Here is a 15,683-nt window from a genome sequence, read left to right as displayed (position 1 = left end):
GCGCCACGACGTACGTCAGGCTCGGGAAGCGCATCGCAGCCCACGCACTCGCAGCGTCCACGCGCGCCACCGCTGGAAGGCCGCCGTCACACCGCAGTGCGCGCACCCGAACACTGCGGCCAGCAGCGCGTTGCCCATCACCATCCACAGCGGGTCAAGGGCAGCGAACACCGACAGGAAGTACGGCAGCGCAACGGTGCTCGCACGCTCCTGCGCCGAGGCGCATGGCATCCTCGCCAACACGCCGAGCGCCTGCATCTCCAGGACGGAGCCCAGCCCGCCAGTCACCACCACGGCAACAGCCGCCGCACCCGCAACAACGCCGGTGATCGCCGAGAGAGCGCTGGCAGCGGCGGGCAGCGTGTCAGACCTGATCGTGAAGGACCCAAGCAGCACTCCCTTGCAGCCGCCGAACACCGCCGCAGCGTCGCACCGAATGACTATCGTCTCGTCGGCAGCAGTGAAGTAACCGCGGTGCACGGGCACAGCCAGCTCCAGGACGGTGGACGGATTCGTCGCATTGCGCACCCACGTCGCGTTGCTCAGCATCGCTCCCCACGGACCGCCAAACCCGCGCGGCTGCGCCGTCGAAACCGGCACAAAGCTCAGGTGCGTGCCGAGCTGCGGGTCGCGTGCCCAAAGAAACGGCGGCGGCAGCGCCACCATCAGCAGCGTCGGGACGGCACTCCCACTGCCACGGATGTCGCTCTGCGTCAGGCTCCCACCAGCCGCCGTCGTCGTCACGGCGAGCGTCGGGCACGCCACCTCGCTCCACCACAGCGTGCTGCTCACCGACGCCGTCGGGGTCCGCGTGGGCGACAGCGCCACCGTCTCCGTCACCTGCAGTGTCTCCGTCGGCCCGTAATGCGTCGGACTGTAGTGCGCCGTGCTCAGGCTCGGTGTTGGTGTCGGCGTTGTCGTCCACGTTGAAGTCAGGCTGCGCGTCTCCGTCAGCGTCGCCGTGTGGCTCAGCAGCGGCATGCCGGGCGTGCGGTTGCACCCGTCCACGTGCGGCAGGTACACCGGCAGACATTCGCGCCCGTACCCGCCATCAGCACAGCGGCAGCGACACGACCCCGACATCGCCCTCGTCGCAGCCGCAAAGCAGTGCACGTCGGCATCGCACACGCCACACGCCACGGGGCGGAATTCCCCGATGATGCCGGCGGACCTGTAGTCCATCGGCTGCACCGCCTGCCCGTTCAGCGTCAGGCACCCCACGACGAACCTTCGGCCGGTGCCTACAAGCGCAACGGTGCCGTCCATCACGACGGGCCCGCTGCCAGCGTTCCCATAGAGTGTCAGTGTGCTCTGGACAAGGTCCGCACTGCGCGGGTACGACGGCACCGACAGGAGCCTGCCGCTGATGCTGTTGCCGCGCACCGACAGCCACGACCCGGAAACAAACGACGCCAACCCCCGCAGCACAAGCAGCGCGCCATCGGTCAGCGCACCGGCGTTGTCGTTCACTACGACGGCGGACGCGTTGGCCTCCACACCGCTGCCAAACACCAACCCATGCGCGGCGTACACCTGGCTCCCCGACACGCGCAGCACAGCGCTCCCAGACGCAACCACGCGCGCACTCGCGTACAACGCAAAGTCGCCACCGAGCACAGCCGCGTCCACCGCGACACCGCCACCGACAAGCTCCAGCACCGCGCCGTCCACCACCACCGTCCGCCCACCAGTCATCACCGTCACGAGAGCAACGCCGGACACAACCAGCACGGACCGCACGAGACGCAGGCCCGACAGCACAAGCACCGGTGCGTACGGCGAGGACTGCGAGCCGGGAAGATACACAAGCGGCGTCGACCTCGCGGCAACCAGCAGGGAGTCCGTCACCGTCAGCACAGACCCCGCGGGGAACGTGCCGGTCAGCACAAGCGCACCGTTCAGCGCCTCCACATCGCACACCGACAGCTCCACCGGGCCGCTCTCGTCGCTCCCCGCAGCACCGCGCAACGCTCCGCCGCCCATCACGTACAGCACGGCGCCGTTCAGCAGCGACACGTTCTGCACAACGATCCGCACGCCGTCCCGCGCCATCCACGGCACGTAGAGCACAGGACTCACGCCGTCCAGCACAACGTGGCGCAGCGTCACCTCGCTCGCACCGGCAGGCACAACAAACACCGACTGCATCGTCACGCCCTCGCGGACAAACACACTCGGCGCGGTGCCCGCAGCGGGCGGCAGTGCGGGAGCTCCCACAGGCACGCACGCCTCGCCGTACCCGCCGCTGCCGCACACGCACACGCACACACCGTTCCTCATGCTCGCAGACGCAGTCCCGGGCGCGTAGCAGTGCGTGTCCCTGTCGCAGGCGTCGCACCCAACAACGTCGATGCTCCCAGCGTCGCCAAAACCAGCCGCTGCGTACTCCTCCGCCGTCGACAGGACACGGCCACCAGCGTCGTTGCACGCCATCCTCACATGCGCCCCAGCCGCAAGCGCCAGGCTCACCGACAGCATCCGTGGCAGCAGCGCTCGGTTGCGCACAAAGCTCAGCGTGCTCCCAGCAGCGGTCACGGCGCCAGCGGCGTGGAGCATCTCCCTCGAGACGCCGTCGTGCACGTTGCCCTTCACCAGAAGCATCGACCCGCCAGCCAGGCTCACCGTCGAATAGAACGCAACCGCGTAGTCCTCCGTCGACGAAAATTCGCTCCGCACAAACGCCACAGCAGAGCCCGACACGCTCACAGCCCCACGCACAGACAACGCGTGCTTGCACAGCAGGAAGTCGCTGTCAACAAACGCCACCACGGAGCCGCCGCTGGCCGCGACACTGCCCTCCACCGACACACACAGCCCCAGCGCCGTCTGCACCAACAGCCCGTCCAAGTACAGCGCTCCGCGCGACGACAGCGCCACGCCGCCAACAAACAACACGCCAACAGCGTCACGGAACACCGCCGCCACATGCGTGCGCGCGATGGTCAGCACGCTCCCAGTCAGATTCACGCTGTGCACCACGAGGCACGCGGACGCGTCGCCAAGGCCGTAGGCGCCGCGATACGCAACATGCTTCTCCGCAATCAGCACCGAGTCCACCACAGCGACGCGCGAGCCCAGCGGAAATCGGTTCGCCACCAGCACGCCGCCGCCAGAGCACGACTCAAGCCCGCTGATCAACACATCGGCGCGGTGTCCAGCAGGCGGGTCGGACCGCCACCCAACAACGTACAGGCTCGCTCCGCGCACAAAAGTGCAGTCCGCCAGCGTCACGTTGCGCACGCTCCCTGACATCGACTCCACGTCCACCACGACGTCCGCCGCAAAGGTCACACCAACGTAGCATGCCACCGACGTCCCGAGACCGGCGTTCACCTCCACATCCACACGCACGTCACGCACGCACAAGTCAGCGCCGTCGGTGCTCGGTGGCTCGGGGACAGCGACGGGCAGGCACGCATCGCCATGGCCGCCCTCCGCGCACGTGCAGGCGCAGCCATCACTCAAAGCCGTCGTCGTGTACGCAGGGAAGCACGATGCCGCGAGGGCGCATGGGTCGCTGCAGCTCAGGATAGTGGCATTGTACACGGACGGGATGCTGTATTTCGCCTCCTCCCCGCCGTTCACAGTGTTGCACGCGGCCACAATCGCTCCGTTTGTGATATCGCGGGGCGTTTTGGGTATCAGCAGCATTGTCGGCGTGACCGTGCTGGACATGAATTGGTTGCCAGACACAGACACCGTGGAGTCGCGGACATTCACCGTGGGGCTAAAAACAGCAAAGGCATCCGATGGGGATTCACGGCAGAGGTTGCCGCTCAACTGCAGCCAAGAGTTGTAGTAGATTTTGGGGGAGTACCTTGGATAAAACACAGCCGAGCTTCCCTGCATGTCGTTGCCCTGAAACACAACCGCTGAATGGGACTCCACACGTGAGGCCCCAAAAAATAAAATGAAGTACCTCACCGGCATCGACACAAGATTGCCTCGGATCACCACGGCAGAGTTGTTCAGCACCTTCAGCGACAAGGACTGGCCAGACCCCTCAAAAGTTATCAGCGTACCATCACCGCCAGCCATATGAAACGTGTTGCCCATCACTGCAAACACGGAGTGCCACGACACCCTCAGAGAAGATTCAACGACGTAAATGGCGCTTGACGATGCCGTCACGCTCTGAAACACATTGCCGCTCAGCACCACCGCGGAGTTGTTGCTGATCGCCAGCTCATTCATCGCAACACACGACGGGCCCCTAAGGACCAAACCCAACCGAGGGATCAGCCTCGTGACCGTGAAGCGGTTCCCGCTGATCGTGATGTTCGTGCGCGGTGGAAACACGCCCTCCGGGCTGAGAAGCGCGTCACTAAATGTGTTGCCGGTGACAACATGGTCAGCGACCCAACAGCGGCGTACGCGTTGCCCAACAGCAACAGCACGGCGCCTTCCCTCCACGTGCATCCATCAAACCTGACATTCGCCACGTCGCCCGTCATCCCCCCAAGCAGCACCGTCAGTCTCATGCCGCCCCCGCTAAACGTCACGTTGCGGTAGCACAGCCACGACAGCCCGCCGCCCACTGCCTGCGCCACCTCGGGGTACACCATGTCGCTGATGCACTCACCAACCGGCGGCAGTGGCGGCGTGGGCAGTAGCGGTGTGGGCGGTGGCGGCGGTGGCGGGCCAGCAGGCACAGGCGCCGGGACGCACACATCGCCGTGCCCTCCAGCAGCGCACTGGCACTTGCAGTCAATGACCGCCGTCGTCAGCGGTGCAAAGCAGTCGCCGTCCTTCGTGCACTCCCCGCACGCAGCAACCGTCGTCACGTTGTTGATGCCGTGGAGCGCCAGTTCTGCCGCCGTCGTCACCACACGTCCTGCGACAATAAGACACCCAGAAACGAAACGGTAACCGGCCTCAATCCGCTTCAGCAAGGACACCGACAACCCCGTCGAGCCCATCTTGCAGCCCGTCAGCGTCACCACACTGCCGCCGTCAATGCTCACAAAAGCGAACTCAGTGTCGTAGAACATCGCACCCACACCCACGTCGTTGTAGCGCCAATCCAACCAGCTTGATCGCTGGACGGTCCACGAGTTTAGTGAATAGATGGCGTAGGACACGGAACCGCTGTTCCCCACCACGCGCAGCACGCTGTGATCCGACACGCTGAATCGGGAGTGCTGATACAATAGGCTCGTTCCGGAGGCCATTGTATTGTTGAGCAGCGCAAAAACAGAGCGGTCACTGACACTGAGGATATCCAAGTAAAAAAAGTGTGTGTATTCCTCGAAGCTGCAGTACCGCGCGTACAGCGAGCTGCCACCCACCAGCGTCAGCGTCCCGGTCGAGTACAAACCAAACGCATCACGCTTCGTTGCATGCGCATTTACGTTGCTGACCAGCAGCGTCGACGCACTCAACAAGACGTTCTTCAGTAAAAATACGCTCAGCTTGTTGTTCACTGCGTCAAGCAGATGGACCTCAGAAGACTGCACCGCATCAACCTCCGTGACGGCAATGTCGCAGTGCTGCGGGAAGGCAAGTGCAAAAGCAACAGCGGAGGACCGCATCACCGTCCGGCTCACGCGGATCAGGATGCCAGCTGACTCGGCCGCCTCAACACCTCCAACAAACTGCAGCGCGGCACCGTCACGGAATGTGCACCCAGTGAGCGTGATGTTGATGGGGAGATGCAGCGGCATACTGTCAAAGGAAAACGTCAGCGTAGCACCCACACCGCTGAATGTCACACCCACGTAGCAGTGGTGCGTCTTCCACATGTTCAGTTTAAGTCTCGTCAGCGTCTGGTTCACCACGCAGCTCGTGTCGCCGTCGACGGCTCTCTCCGGCAAGGGCGGCAAAAAAGTGTCGGGCACCTCGAAGGGAAGACACGACGCGCCATGCCATCCGTCCTTGCAGCTGCACGAGCACGAGCCGCGGTCCACCGACTCCGTCCCGGGCATGTAGCACGCCGCGTCGTCGTTGCATGTGCCGCACCCGAACAACAACACTGCCTCCGGAAATACACCGCCGTACGACACCTCCTCACCGCCCTGCAAGTTGCACCCAACCACAAAGTGCGCGGGTGATGTCACAATCGTGTTCGGTGGAAGAAGTTTGGCAAAGACTGCACTTCCCTCCACCTGACGGTTGTTTGCAAGCACCACAGTGGTGCCGCTGTCTGACAGCTGAATTTTGTGCTGGGGACGCAACATACCTATTATTGAGACGGCACTTACGTTGTTGCCCTCCACACGCCACTGCGCACCGCCCTCGAGGGTCACCGAGCCAGACAAATACACAAGCGCAGGATCAAAAAAATCAGGCACGCCAGCGAAGGTGCAGTCCGCCACTCGCAGCAGCCCCGCGGAGCTCACGGCGGTATCCCCAAAAAGAATAACGCCATTGACCGAGTTCATCGTGTTGTTCTCGACGTCAAAGTAGCCGCCGTTCCTCACATCAACAGAAGTAACGCAAACGGATGATTCCTCACCGTCATTCTCTATCGTACTCAGCGTATTTCCCTTCACAATGATCCCGCCACCATCAACAACAGCAGCAATGCTGAAATGAATTGCGTACCGATTCCCCTCGATGCGGTTGTCAAGCAGCAGCAGCGTCGAGTTCACCCAAAAAAAAACCTTTAAAAATAAAATGGCGTGGCTCGACATCGTCACCAGCGAGCTGCCCGCCACCAGTATCTGGGAGCTCGTGCCAAAGTCACCCTCAAACGCCAACTCACCAGAATCCAGCATCGAGGATGTCACGTTCACGTGCACTCTCGCACCACTCCCCTGATCGACAGGCCTACGAGAACGCACTGCAGCAGCGTGATGTTGAGTGTCTGTTGTGGCGCGTCAAAATGCAACAGGTCCAGCACGATCGCGGTGGTGAAGGTCACGCTGACAAAGCACAGACCACGCACACCGGGATCAGGATCGTCCAAAGAGCTGATGCTGCCACCGTGCACGCAGCGGACCTCCGTGTCATTCGCATCGAGGAGCGGGAGCGGTCCAAGGCCGTCCGGAACCGCTGCTGGCAGACACGTTTCGCCGTGGCCGCCAGCAGCGCACACACACTCACAGCCGCTGATGCTGCTCGTCCTCGCAGCGAAGCACACGGCGTCCACGGTGCACGCGCCACAGTCCAACACCGTCACGGGCGTCCCAATATTGAGCTCTTCTTGGTAATCCGTCACAGGTGAGCCCCTTGCCTCGTTGCACACGCCGTAGATGGTCGGGCGCGTGTCGGATGGTGGTGACCAGTTGCTTGTCATACTTACAGTTGATGACAAGTACGAGCCGTACGTGAACTTGTTGTCAAGTATCGACCACACACTCTGATCGCAGAACGTCACGCCGTCGTAGGCAACCACGTACACGACGTAGGCGGTGCGAAACTCGCTGTCGCGATGCACCAGCCAGCTGCCGCCAGTCACAGTCAGCGAGTTTGCCATGAGCATGGCGAAGCCGAGACGGAAAGTGCTGGACAAAATCTGCAGCACGCTGCCGCCATCCACAACAAAATCCTTGAATAAATACGCGCCTTTGTAGATTTCAATGCTCGGCGCACTCCACAAGCTGTTCTGTATGGAGAACACAGAGCCGCCGCTGACACGCAAATCCGACGCAAGGGCGTACATCACGTGCGTCCGCGACAGGACAGCGCAGTTGTCCATGTAGAAGACGCTGGACAGGTTCACGACGAGGCTGCGCTCCACGAGGATAGCAGCGCACGAGCCCCCGCCACACGCCAGCGTCGACCGCGTCATGACAAACCGCGTCGACAGCAGACGGAAACCGTCCAGGACTAGCGCGGGGCCGTACCGGGATCTCTCGTGGCCAGGGGTCGTCGGCACGTACTGCGACCCGCCAACCGTCGCGCGCAGCGTCGAGTTCGCCAGAAGCACACTCGAGTGCAGCGGCATCACGCCATGCAGCACAATCGTGCCCTCCATCGACGTCACATTCGTCATGTTGACGAGGGCGTGGGGCTTCGAAAGCGCCGTGCTCTCGCTGAGGCCACCAATCCGCAGCTGTGCGCCACCCGCAAGCACGCAGTCGCGCAGCGTCACGTTCAGCGCGTCAGCGAACGCGTCCATCGAGCGCAGGTCCACCGCCACAGTGATTGGTCCGCTGAACACCACCGAGTCGAAGCACGCCGTCGCACGCCCGCCGCCAACCGTCACGGACTCCGTCAGCGTCACGCCACTCACGCAGTCCGGCGCACCACCACCGGCCCTCGCAGGCGGCACGTCGAACGGCAGGCACGCCTCGCCCACGCCGCCGGCAAGGCAGCTGCACACGCAGTCAGAGAACGACGCCCTCAGCGCATCAAAGCACGCCAGCGCAGCCGCACAGCCGTCGCAAGGCACCACGCTCACGGAGGGCAGGCCGGCCATGCGGTAGTCGCCGCCGCTCTGCAGCACCCGGCCGCCGGCACGGTTGCACTGCACCGACACGGCGCCGCTCGTGATCGTCGGCCCGGAGACAAGCGTAACGCCAGTGGCAGCGCAGCGCGCAATCGACACGGCGCCGCCGCTCAGCGTCACACCCGACAGCGACGCCACAGACGACGCCTCGCCCACCGCCCACACGTCGCGCAGCTCCAGCCACCCGCCGCCACCGATCGTCCCACCGTCGCAGCGCACCAGCGACGACGCAGCAGACCCCTCGACGTCCACGAAGCGCAGCACCGAATCAGACACCGCGAGGCGCTCTCCAAGCACAATGCCGCCGCCGCTGCTCACAACCGACACGTTCGTCACGGAGAACACCGAGTGGCCCCGCAGACTGAGACGCGACGAGGACGCCACATGCATCGCGGAAGCGGTCGAACCGCCCGACGCCTCCAGCAACACGCCGTCAAGCACCACCGCGCTCGACAGCAGGTCCACGCCGCCGCCAACGTACACCGCAGACCCGCCCGCGTGCAACGACCTCAGCACAGTGTTGCTCACACGCAGCTGCGACTGCAACAGCGAGGTCGCGTGCAGCACAAGCGGCGACGCCACAGCGTCCGTCAGTCCGCTCAGCTGCGAGTAGCGCATCGGCCCCGCCGTCACAATCGTCGAGTCACGGACCGTCACGTTCGTGTGTGCCGGCAGGTTGTGCACAAACACAAGCGAGCAGTAGCCGCCGGACAGCCCGCTCACGCTCACCTCCAGGCTCCGGTCACTCGCCGGCTCGCCGCTGTAGCCCCGCACGTAGATCTGCGCACCGCCGTAGCACACGCAGTTCCTCAGTTCGATGCGCAGCGGGCCGGGAAGCATCGCCGCCACGTCGAACACCACAGCCACGCCGTTCGTCATGCACACGCCGTCCATCAGCACCGTGTCCACGGCGCGGCCAACCGTGATGGCTCTGTCCACCGTGCCGCCCCGCAGTCGCAACACCACCGCACGCACCGCGGGCATCCACGCCGCCGCCGCAACCACAAGCGTCAACAAAAAGAGCAGCGCCACACGCACAGCCGTAATGGCCATGTGCCGTACACGGTGCCGGCTGCACGGATACGCACCCACCGCAGACCACATCCACAGACCCAAACAGATATCAACAGGGCTGCCGTGGTGTGTCGCACTCGCCCAGTCGACCGTAACTCCTGCTTAGCAAATCCCTTTCTACAAATGGCAAATCCAGTAACAGAATTCCTATATATCGTTAACCCACTACTGCTTATCCTAATAGTGCAATTAATCCCTAATAGCTTGAAACGATAGTTGTGGTGGTCAATCAAAAGTACCTCTATCTGCTTGATCGGAGGAAAGGAGGGCAGAAACAACAGCAAATAAAGAAATTGGCACGCAGAAGCATCCAGCCACAGACAGTCCCCACCAATGCACAGCCACCGACACAAAAAAGCACAGACGCCACAATCACGCCAGTGACACCATCGCCCTCCCACCGCCCGCGCAGCTCCATACAACCACCATGCCGAGTGGTGCGATCCCGAAGAGGAGGCACATGACCATTGGCACCGCTCCTGTTGCCGAATGGCTACATCACAGAACAGTCCCGATGCAGTGAAAGACACACAAGAGCCGAGACAGATTCACATGGCGGCGTCGCAACCGACAGCCATCGAGCGCGTAAAAAAATAAAGTGCTGACGCGGAATAGGGGTGGAGGATTCGCCAGTTGCCAGCTGTCAGAGTGTCGTTTTTCGCTCACGTGGGTCGGTATTGCACAACACACAGCGGCACCATACGTGCAGACGGCATTGCACACAGAAGGGATGAAGAAGCACGGCGGCAGAACTCAGTCACAGAAAACAAGAGCCCAAACCAATTGCACAGTTCGATTGGCTCGCAGCCGCCCGGATGGTGGTCGCGTCGCCGCCGTGCGGTGCGTGTGTCTGCAGAAAACTGCAATGATGTAGAGAGGGGACAGAGACGCAGTGCGGCCCTCGTCCATCTCAGTTGTTTGCAGCAACAACGTCATCCCTCCAGATCGCCTGCGGCAAAGACTGTCGCATTCAGCAGCGGTCGGTGCCTTCCCTCTCCCACTAGGGCGCCACTCCACCAAAGCCGTCGCTCGCCCACTCCCCCACCGACACAACGAGGGAACAACAGCGGACGATGCGGCGCGTGCGACGAGCACGCAGTCACCGTGACCAAGAAAGGGAAGCTGCGCAGCGCAAGCAAAATAAAAATACAGTAAGTACCCCATCATTTCAATAGGACGTGGAGGCGCCGCAACCCACACAAAAAACGCAAAGCCGTGCAGTGGCCGTTTCTTCTTTGGCATTGACTACTCTCAAATAACTCCCATGGCCGCACGCCAGCCACCATCGTCGAGCTCATCCGCCCAATAAGTAGGGATGTGAAGAAGTGCCCCGGCCCCAGGAGAGGGCGCTGCAGTGGAGGGCGTGAAACACACACTTGTTACGCATCCTCCACGGTCAATCGCGGTGTCCCAATCATCCGTTTTTGCCAATAATCAGTAAAATAACAAGCCCGAATAATCTTCTGGGCCACTGGCCGGATCCTAAAATTATCTATATAAACCAAACAAGATAGGGGAAAAAGAGGGGATTAATGTAGAGGCATTTAATTGCCTCAATGTTTTCTTCTGATTAAATATATATATTCCTTTGAGCGCTAAAGTGATCTTTTGTACTCAGCTAGGATTTAAATATTATTACTTACAAAGCGGCAGTCTTTTTGGTCCTCCAGCCGCAGGACCCCGCCGATCCCCTCCGCAAGTTCCACCCCTTCACAAAGTCCTGAAGTGCAAAAACACGACCGCGTGATATGCCGTCTGCGGGGTTTTCTGCGGACCGCACGTAGGCAAAAGTTGCCCGCACTCCGTGCGAGTCCAAAAACTCATATGTCCGTTGCAGCCCCCACGTCATGGCGTGCGATTATGAGCTGCCTTTATTCGCCGCTCCTTGCGGCGAAGTATTGTCCACCCAAACGTCCATAGTGGGTGGCAAGGCGGCGGGGAAAGGCCGATAAGGCTAAGAGCACCGCGCGCACCTCGGCCTGCATGATAAGAAAAGAACTCCTCCTCCATTTTCCTCCGGCGGTTTTAACATTGCTTGAATCTGGAATGAAAACGGCTCCCCATCCCAGGAGCGACGCATCCGTGATGATGGCGGCTGATGCCTTCTCCCTGAGCTTGAACATTCGCCTACGATTATATTCTCGATGATGTGTCGTAGTCTCTCGCCCAAACCAGCCGCTCCTGGTGGAAGGCTCGCCGGGGATGTCTCCCGCACAATTCCCCGGTTAACTGCCGATAATCGTCGTCGCACTGCCTTGATAAAAAAGTAGTATTCGCATAAACGCGTGCAAAAAACGGCAGCCACGTACAAAAGGCGTAGCGCCATAACCTCCATTGCCGCGATGGTTAAAGAATTAAGCGCCGGCATGGCGCGTACAGAGCGGACAAACTTCTCACTCAGGAATACCGCACGGCGAGTGTGATCAAACCGCACCCACAGGAAGGTGTACCGCGTGGCGCCCGATTTGCGGTCCTCCTCCATCGTGGCGTGACAGCCGGCCGCATTACGAAGCACTTGGGCTTCCCACAATGTCGCATCGCTTTTCGACCCTGCAATGCGTATATTATCGATCCAAACGTCGTCGCACACCGATGGAGGTGCAGCCCAGAGGGAGTGAGCCACCGTCGCCTCGGCAACTGCTAATAATAATAATAATCCGGAGAGTTTCTTGGCTGGCCTTGTATCCCATTGGGAGCCGTGTCAGCTCCACCAGCGTGCCGTCCTCCACGCGGCATCGAAAGTGATGCCGAGTCTCCCGCGGTAAAGAGACTTGCAAAAAGGATGCCTTTAAGTCCAGGCAGGAAGCGGCCTCAGCCATCACAGGCGGCAACTAATGGGAAATGTGTAAAAGAGGAACATTCGCCTCGTAAGGGTCGTCTCTGTTCTTGTCGCGTGGCCACGCAATCCATCGTCGTCGTAAACCGGTGGTTTTCTCCTCCACAACTGAGAAAGGTATTATCCATCCGCCTGTTCTTGCAGAAAAAGCGTCCTCGATTATTCCCGCTTCCTTCAGCAATCGCGCGCCAGCCGCTGAAATCCTCCGTAAGCCTTCGCGCGCCTTACCGGAGGAGGACGGAGGGAAAGGAGACCGCCCGACGAGTCCCCAAACTTGCATGAGCCTCTCCAAGGTGGCCGGTTTCAACCGGCTCATGATCCACTCTAAGTTCAATACGAGCACGTTGATCTGCTGCAGCGGGATAGCGTTCTCATCTTGTGGAGTGGCCAGACGCGTCCTTGTCGCGCGTCTTGTTATTGTAGACGCATGATTGTGATAAAAATCATGGAAAAACACTCCTCTGCTCTCAGCCAGGGTTCTTGCCCTTCCGCCGTTTCTCCCTTCACATCAATGCGACCAGTGCCAACACCTGGGGTCAGCAGTGTGGTGTACCTCCACAAATATCAAACAGTATTCTGGGAAGGTCGAACGGATTGACGTGCTTCGCCAACTGCGAGATTACGTGTGGGTCCAAATTGTATGTCTCCACGATTGGAGCAGCGTGCCTCAACACACCCTTTTTTGTGGAATGCGCCGTGGCATTCCAAGGAACCAGGGCTCGTTCGACTTGGGCAGTCGTAATATTCGTGAGCCTTTCGTTTTCTTGAAGTGTCCTGCATGGCTTTATAATGTCGAACACGTCCTGCCCTCGTGTCCTCACGAACCGCGAGGCGCGGTGGGGACGCGCCCTCGCCGTCTTCGGCGCCACGGACCAGTCCAAAATTAAGGCCCCGTCCGGCTTCAGTGTGAAATTGTTGGAAGTCAAGGCCGCAATCTCAAACAAACGACTCGCCGTTATCCACGCAAGTCGTAAGACAACACGTTCCTTCCAATCGGTCCGGCTGCGGATTACTTGATTCATCTCTTCCTCTGTCAGGGGGCGCGCCTGCCTCGTCTGCCTCGTCTCCGATCGCACAGCAACTTTTGTAACCTCAAAGCCGCCATATCCAGCGGGGTTCGATCCATTTCCAACATGGACCGCAGCATCCGGGCGTGCTGCAGTCGGGTGTCGATGGCGCCACTTCGATTGCCACCAAAAAAGGCCGCACAGCTCTCCTTGTTCATCGGCTGTTCGTGCGTGCGGCAAAAAGTCGTGAATTGCCCCGCTAGGGACATTCCACGCTCCCACGCTGACGCCGCCCACAGTTCTCGAGCCGCCCCGCTCCCTCTCTTCGTGTGGCTAGTCCAAAGCGGTGATATCGGTGTTTCTTCGTACCACAGTCGAGCGTCGTTGGCAGATAAGCTCCACCGCCCTTCCCGACGATTTCGTCGGGCAATTTGAAACATCGGATGGAGCATCGGCGGCGCGGTGCGACTTCTTTGCGGAATAGCGGGAGGTGGTGGAATGGATGGAGCTGCCGTCGTCCGCTTTCACAAGAGGCAGCAAGCAGCCCCTTTTACCGTTTCTTGACGGCCGTCCGCGCTGCGAGTAACTTCCTCTGGTTGCGTTTCGGGCGTTGCTTTTAGATGTGTCGTGTCCATAAACATGAAATAACTGGCATCGCAACGATATTTGCGTCCCTCGTCGTTCCAAGGGAATCTGGATTGCCCTCGCAAAGGTGTCAGCCTCATGAACGGCGGTGCAAGGACGGGCGAGAACGTTGAAGACCGGGATGCCGGGGTCGGATGCCATCATGAGCTGCATCCGGAATGCCTGCAGTAAGATCCTTCCCAAGTTCATAAAGCGATCGGAGAGGCCTCGCTCCGCTTCCAGCGCACACATCCACGCAACCAAACTGTCAAATACAAGTTGGGCCTGGTCCTCCGCCTGGCACCAATAATTGTATGCGCCCCGGAGGTCTAAAAAGACTCCGGAAATGCCCGCGTTCCATACACGCGGGGCCCAAGTGGTGTCGTCGAATGCGCGGAACATTCGTTCCTCTTTTCCTGTAGCGGAATGATCGTCCAAGGAGAAGTGCTGGAGGGCAAAGGCATCGAGGGATAGAAATGTGGTCACCCGAAATTGCCCCGAGACGTCTGGAGGAATAACCTGCCGTCTCTCTCGCGCCGGAGTTCGTTGGGCCGTGCGTGACGACGCGCCCACAGCCATCAAGCGATGCTTTTAATGTGGTTTTTTGGTAACGCCATCTTCGGCCATATTGTGACACGCGACAGGCACATCTGTCAAACCTCTCCGAGAGGTGGAGACTTCTTCCCGGCTCGCCGTCTCCGCCTCCCACGCGGCTTGCTGCGCCTCTCTAGCACTAACGCGTGCCTCTCGTTCCTGTAGTTGCGTGCGGGTCACCTCCAACTGCTGTTCGCGTCCGGCGAGCGCGCATTCTCGTTCTGCAAAAAGGCTGCCGGCGACCGCAATGTCAGATTCGCGCGCCGATAGGTTGTTGTGCGCCTCTTCCACCCGCGAATGAGGCTGAACGCTTCGATTCTGCACTTCCACGGCGGCGTGGGCGCTTTTCGTGCTCAAGCGCTCCCCTTCAGCAATGATGAGCCCTTGCCACGCGCCCCAACTCCCGGGCTGCGCCCATGATGGGCAAGATCAATTGATTCTCAAAATTTGGTACTTGAAACGCCCGGAGGTTCGCAATATGTCCTGTAAGGCTCGAATCCTCCCAGGGCCTGGTGACGTTTCCCAAAATCAGGCATAAGCCTGTCGATGAGGGAGCCACAGTTAACGTCTCATCCGACATCTCAGTTCCATTAATGAACGTTATCTGCACCTGGGCTTCGCCACGTTGGCGTACCGGGTCCCAGAGACGGGCGCCAATATCACACCACTCAGAAACAGTGTAAGGAACCAATGCCGTTTCCTTAAACCAAACTGGCTGTGTCTGTAAGCTTAAAATAAAAATAAAAAAATGTCCGGCCGCCATCGGCTCCCCAATCCCCTTTAAGGTCATGGCCCTCCCAAAATTCGTACGATAGGAAAAGTCTCATAAAGAAGAGCATTAGTTTTACCAGGATACATATACATCAATTAAGTTCGCCAGGTCTCCCACGATCATTCTCTTCAGAAGCTCCTAAAAAAGAAATGCAATAACGCCGTGACAACGCCAGCCACAATGACTCCCTCATACCGGGGCAATTCTCCAATTGTGCCTCGTACCCACACACACAACTAACATACCATGTAGAAATCACCCAATGTTTTTACCAGAAACCAAGCAACCCCTTTCCCTCCCTAATTTCTTCTGTCACTGTTATGTTCGATAGCGCTGGACATTTTTGACATTTGTGTGCGATATGCTGCCGCATGGGGCTGGTGC

General features: G+C 60.1%; 1 non-coding gene and 1 pseudogene across 1 annotated transcript, besides 6 other annotated features; both read right to left on the bottom strand.

Annotated features, from left to right (window-relative positions):
• On the bottom strand, positions 1-9,496 carry Tc00.1047053506639.50 (annotated as a pseudogene; the record flags this gene model as incomplete).
• Positions 1-15,683: a sequence feature (areas not merged during assembly with more than two copies in the genome that could not be assigned to a particular haplotype).
• Positions 4,587-4,640: a microsatellite.
• Positions 10,097-10,167, bottom strand: Tc00.1047053506639.10. Its single transcript, XR_008255372.1, has one exon. It is a non-coding gene; the product is annotated as a C/D small nucleolar RNA (snoRNA), TB8C3C3 (small nucleolar RNA).
• Positions 10,880-15,439: a mobile genetic element.
• Positions 10,921-11,152: a mobile genetic element.
• Positions 15,257-15,277: a sequence feature (AT_rich).
• Positions 15,259-15,439: a mobile genetic element.

The sequence above is a fragment of the Trypanosoma cruzi genome, genomic scaffold (genome assembly GCF_000209065.1).
Source record: "Trypanosoma cruzi strain CL Brener 1047053516681 genomic scaffold, whole genome shotgun sequence".
Lineage (NCBI taxonomy): Eukaryota > Euglenozoa > Kinetoplastea > Trypanosomatida > Trypanosomatidae > Trypanosoma > Trypanosoma cruzi.
This window is presented reverse-complemented; position numbering and strand designations above follow the sequence as displayed.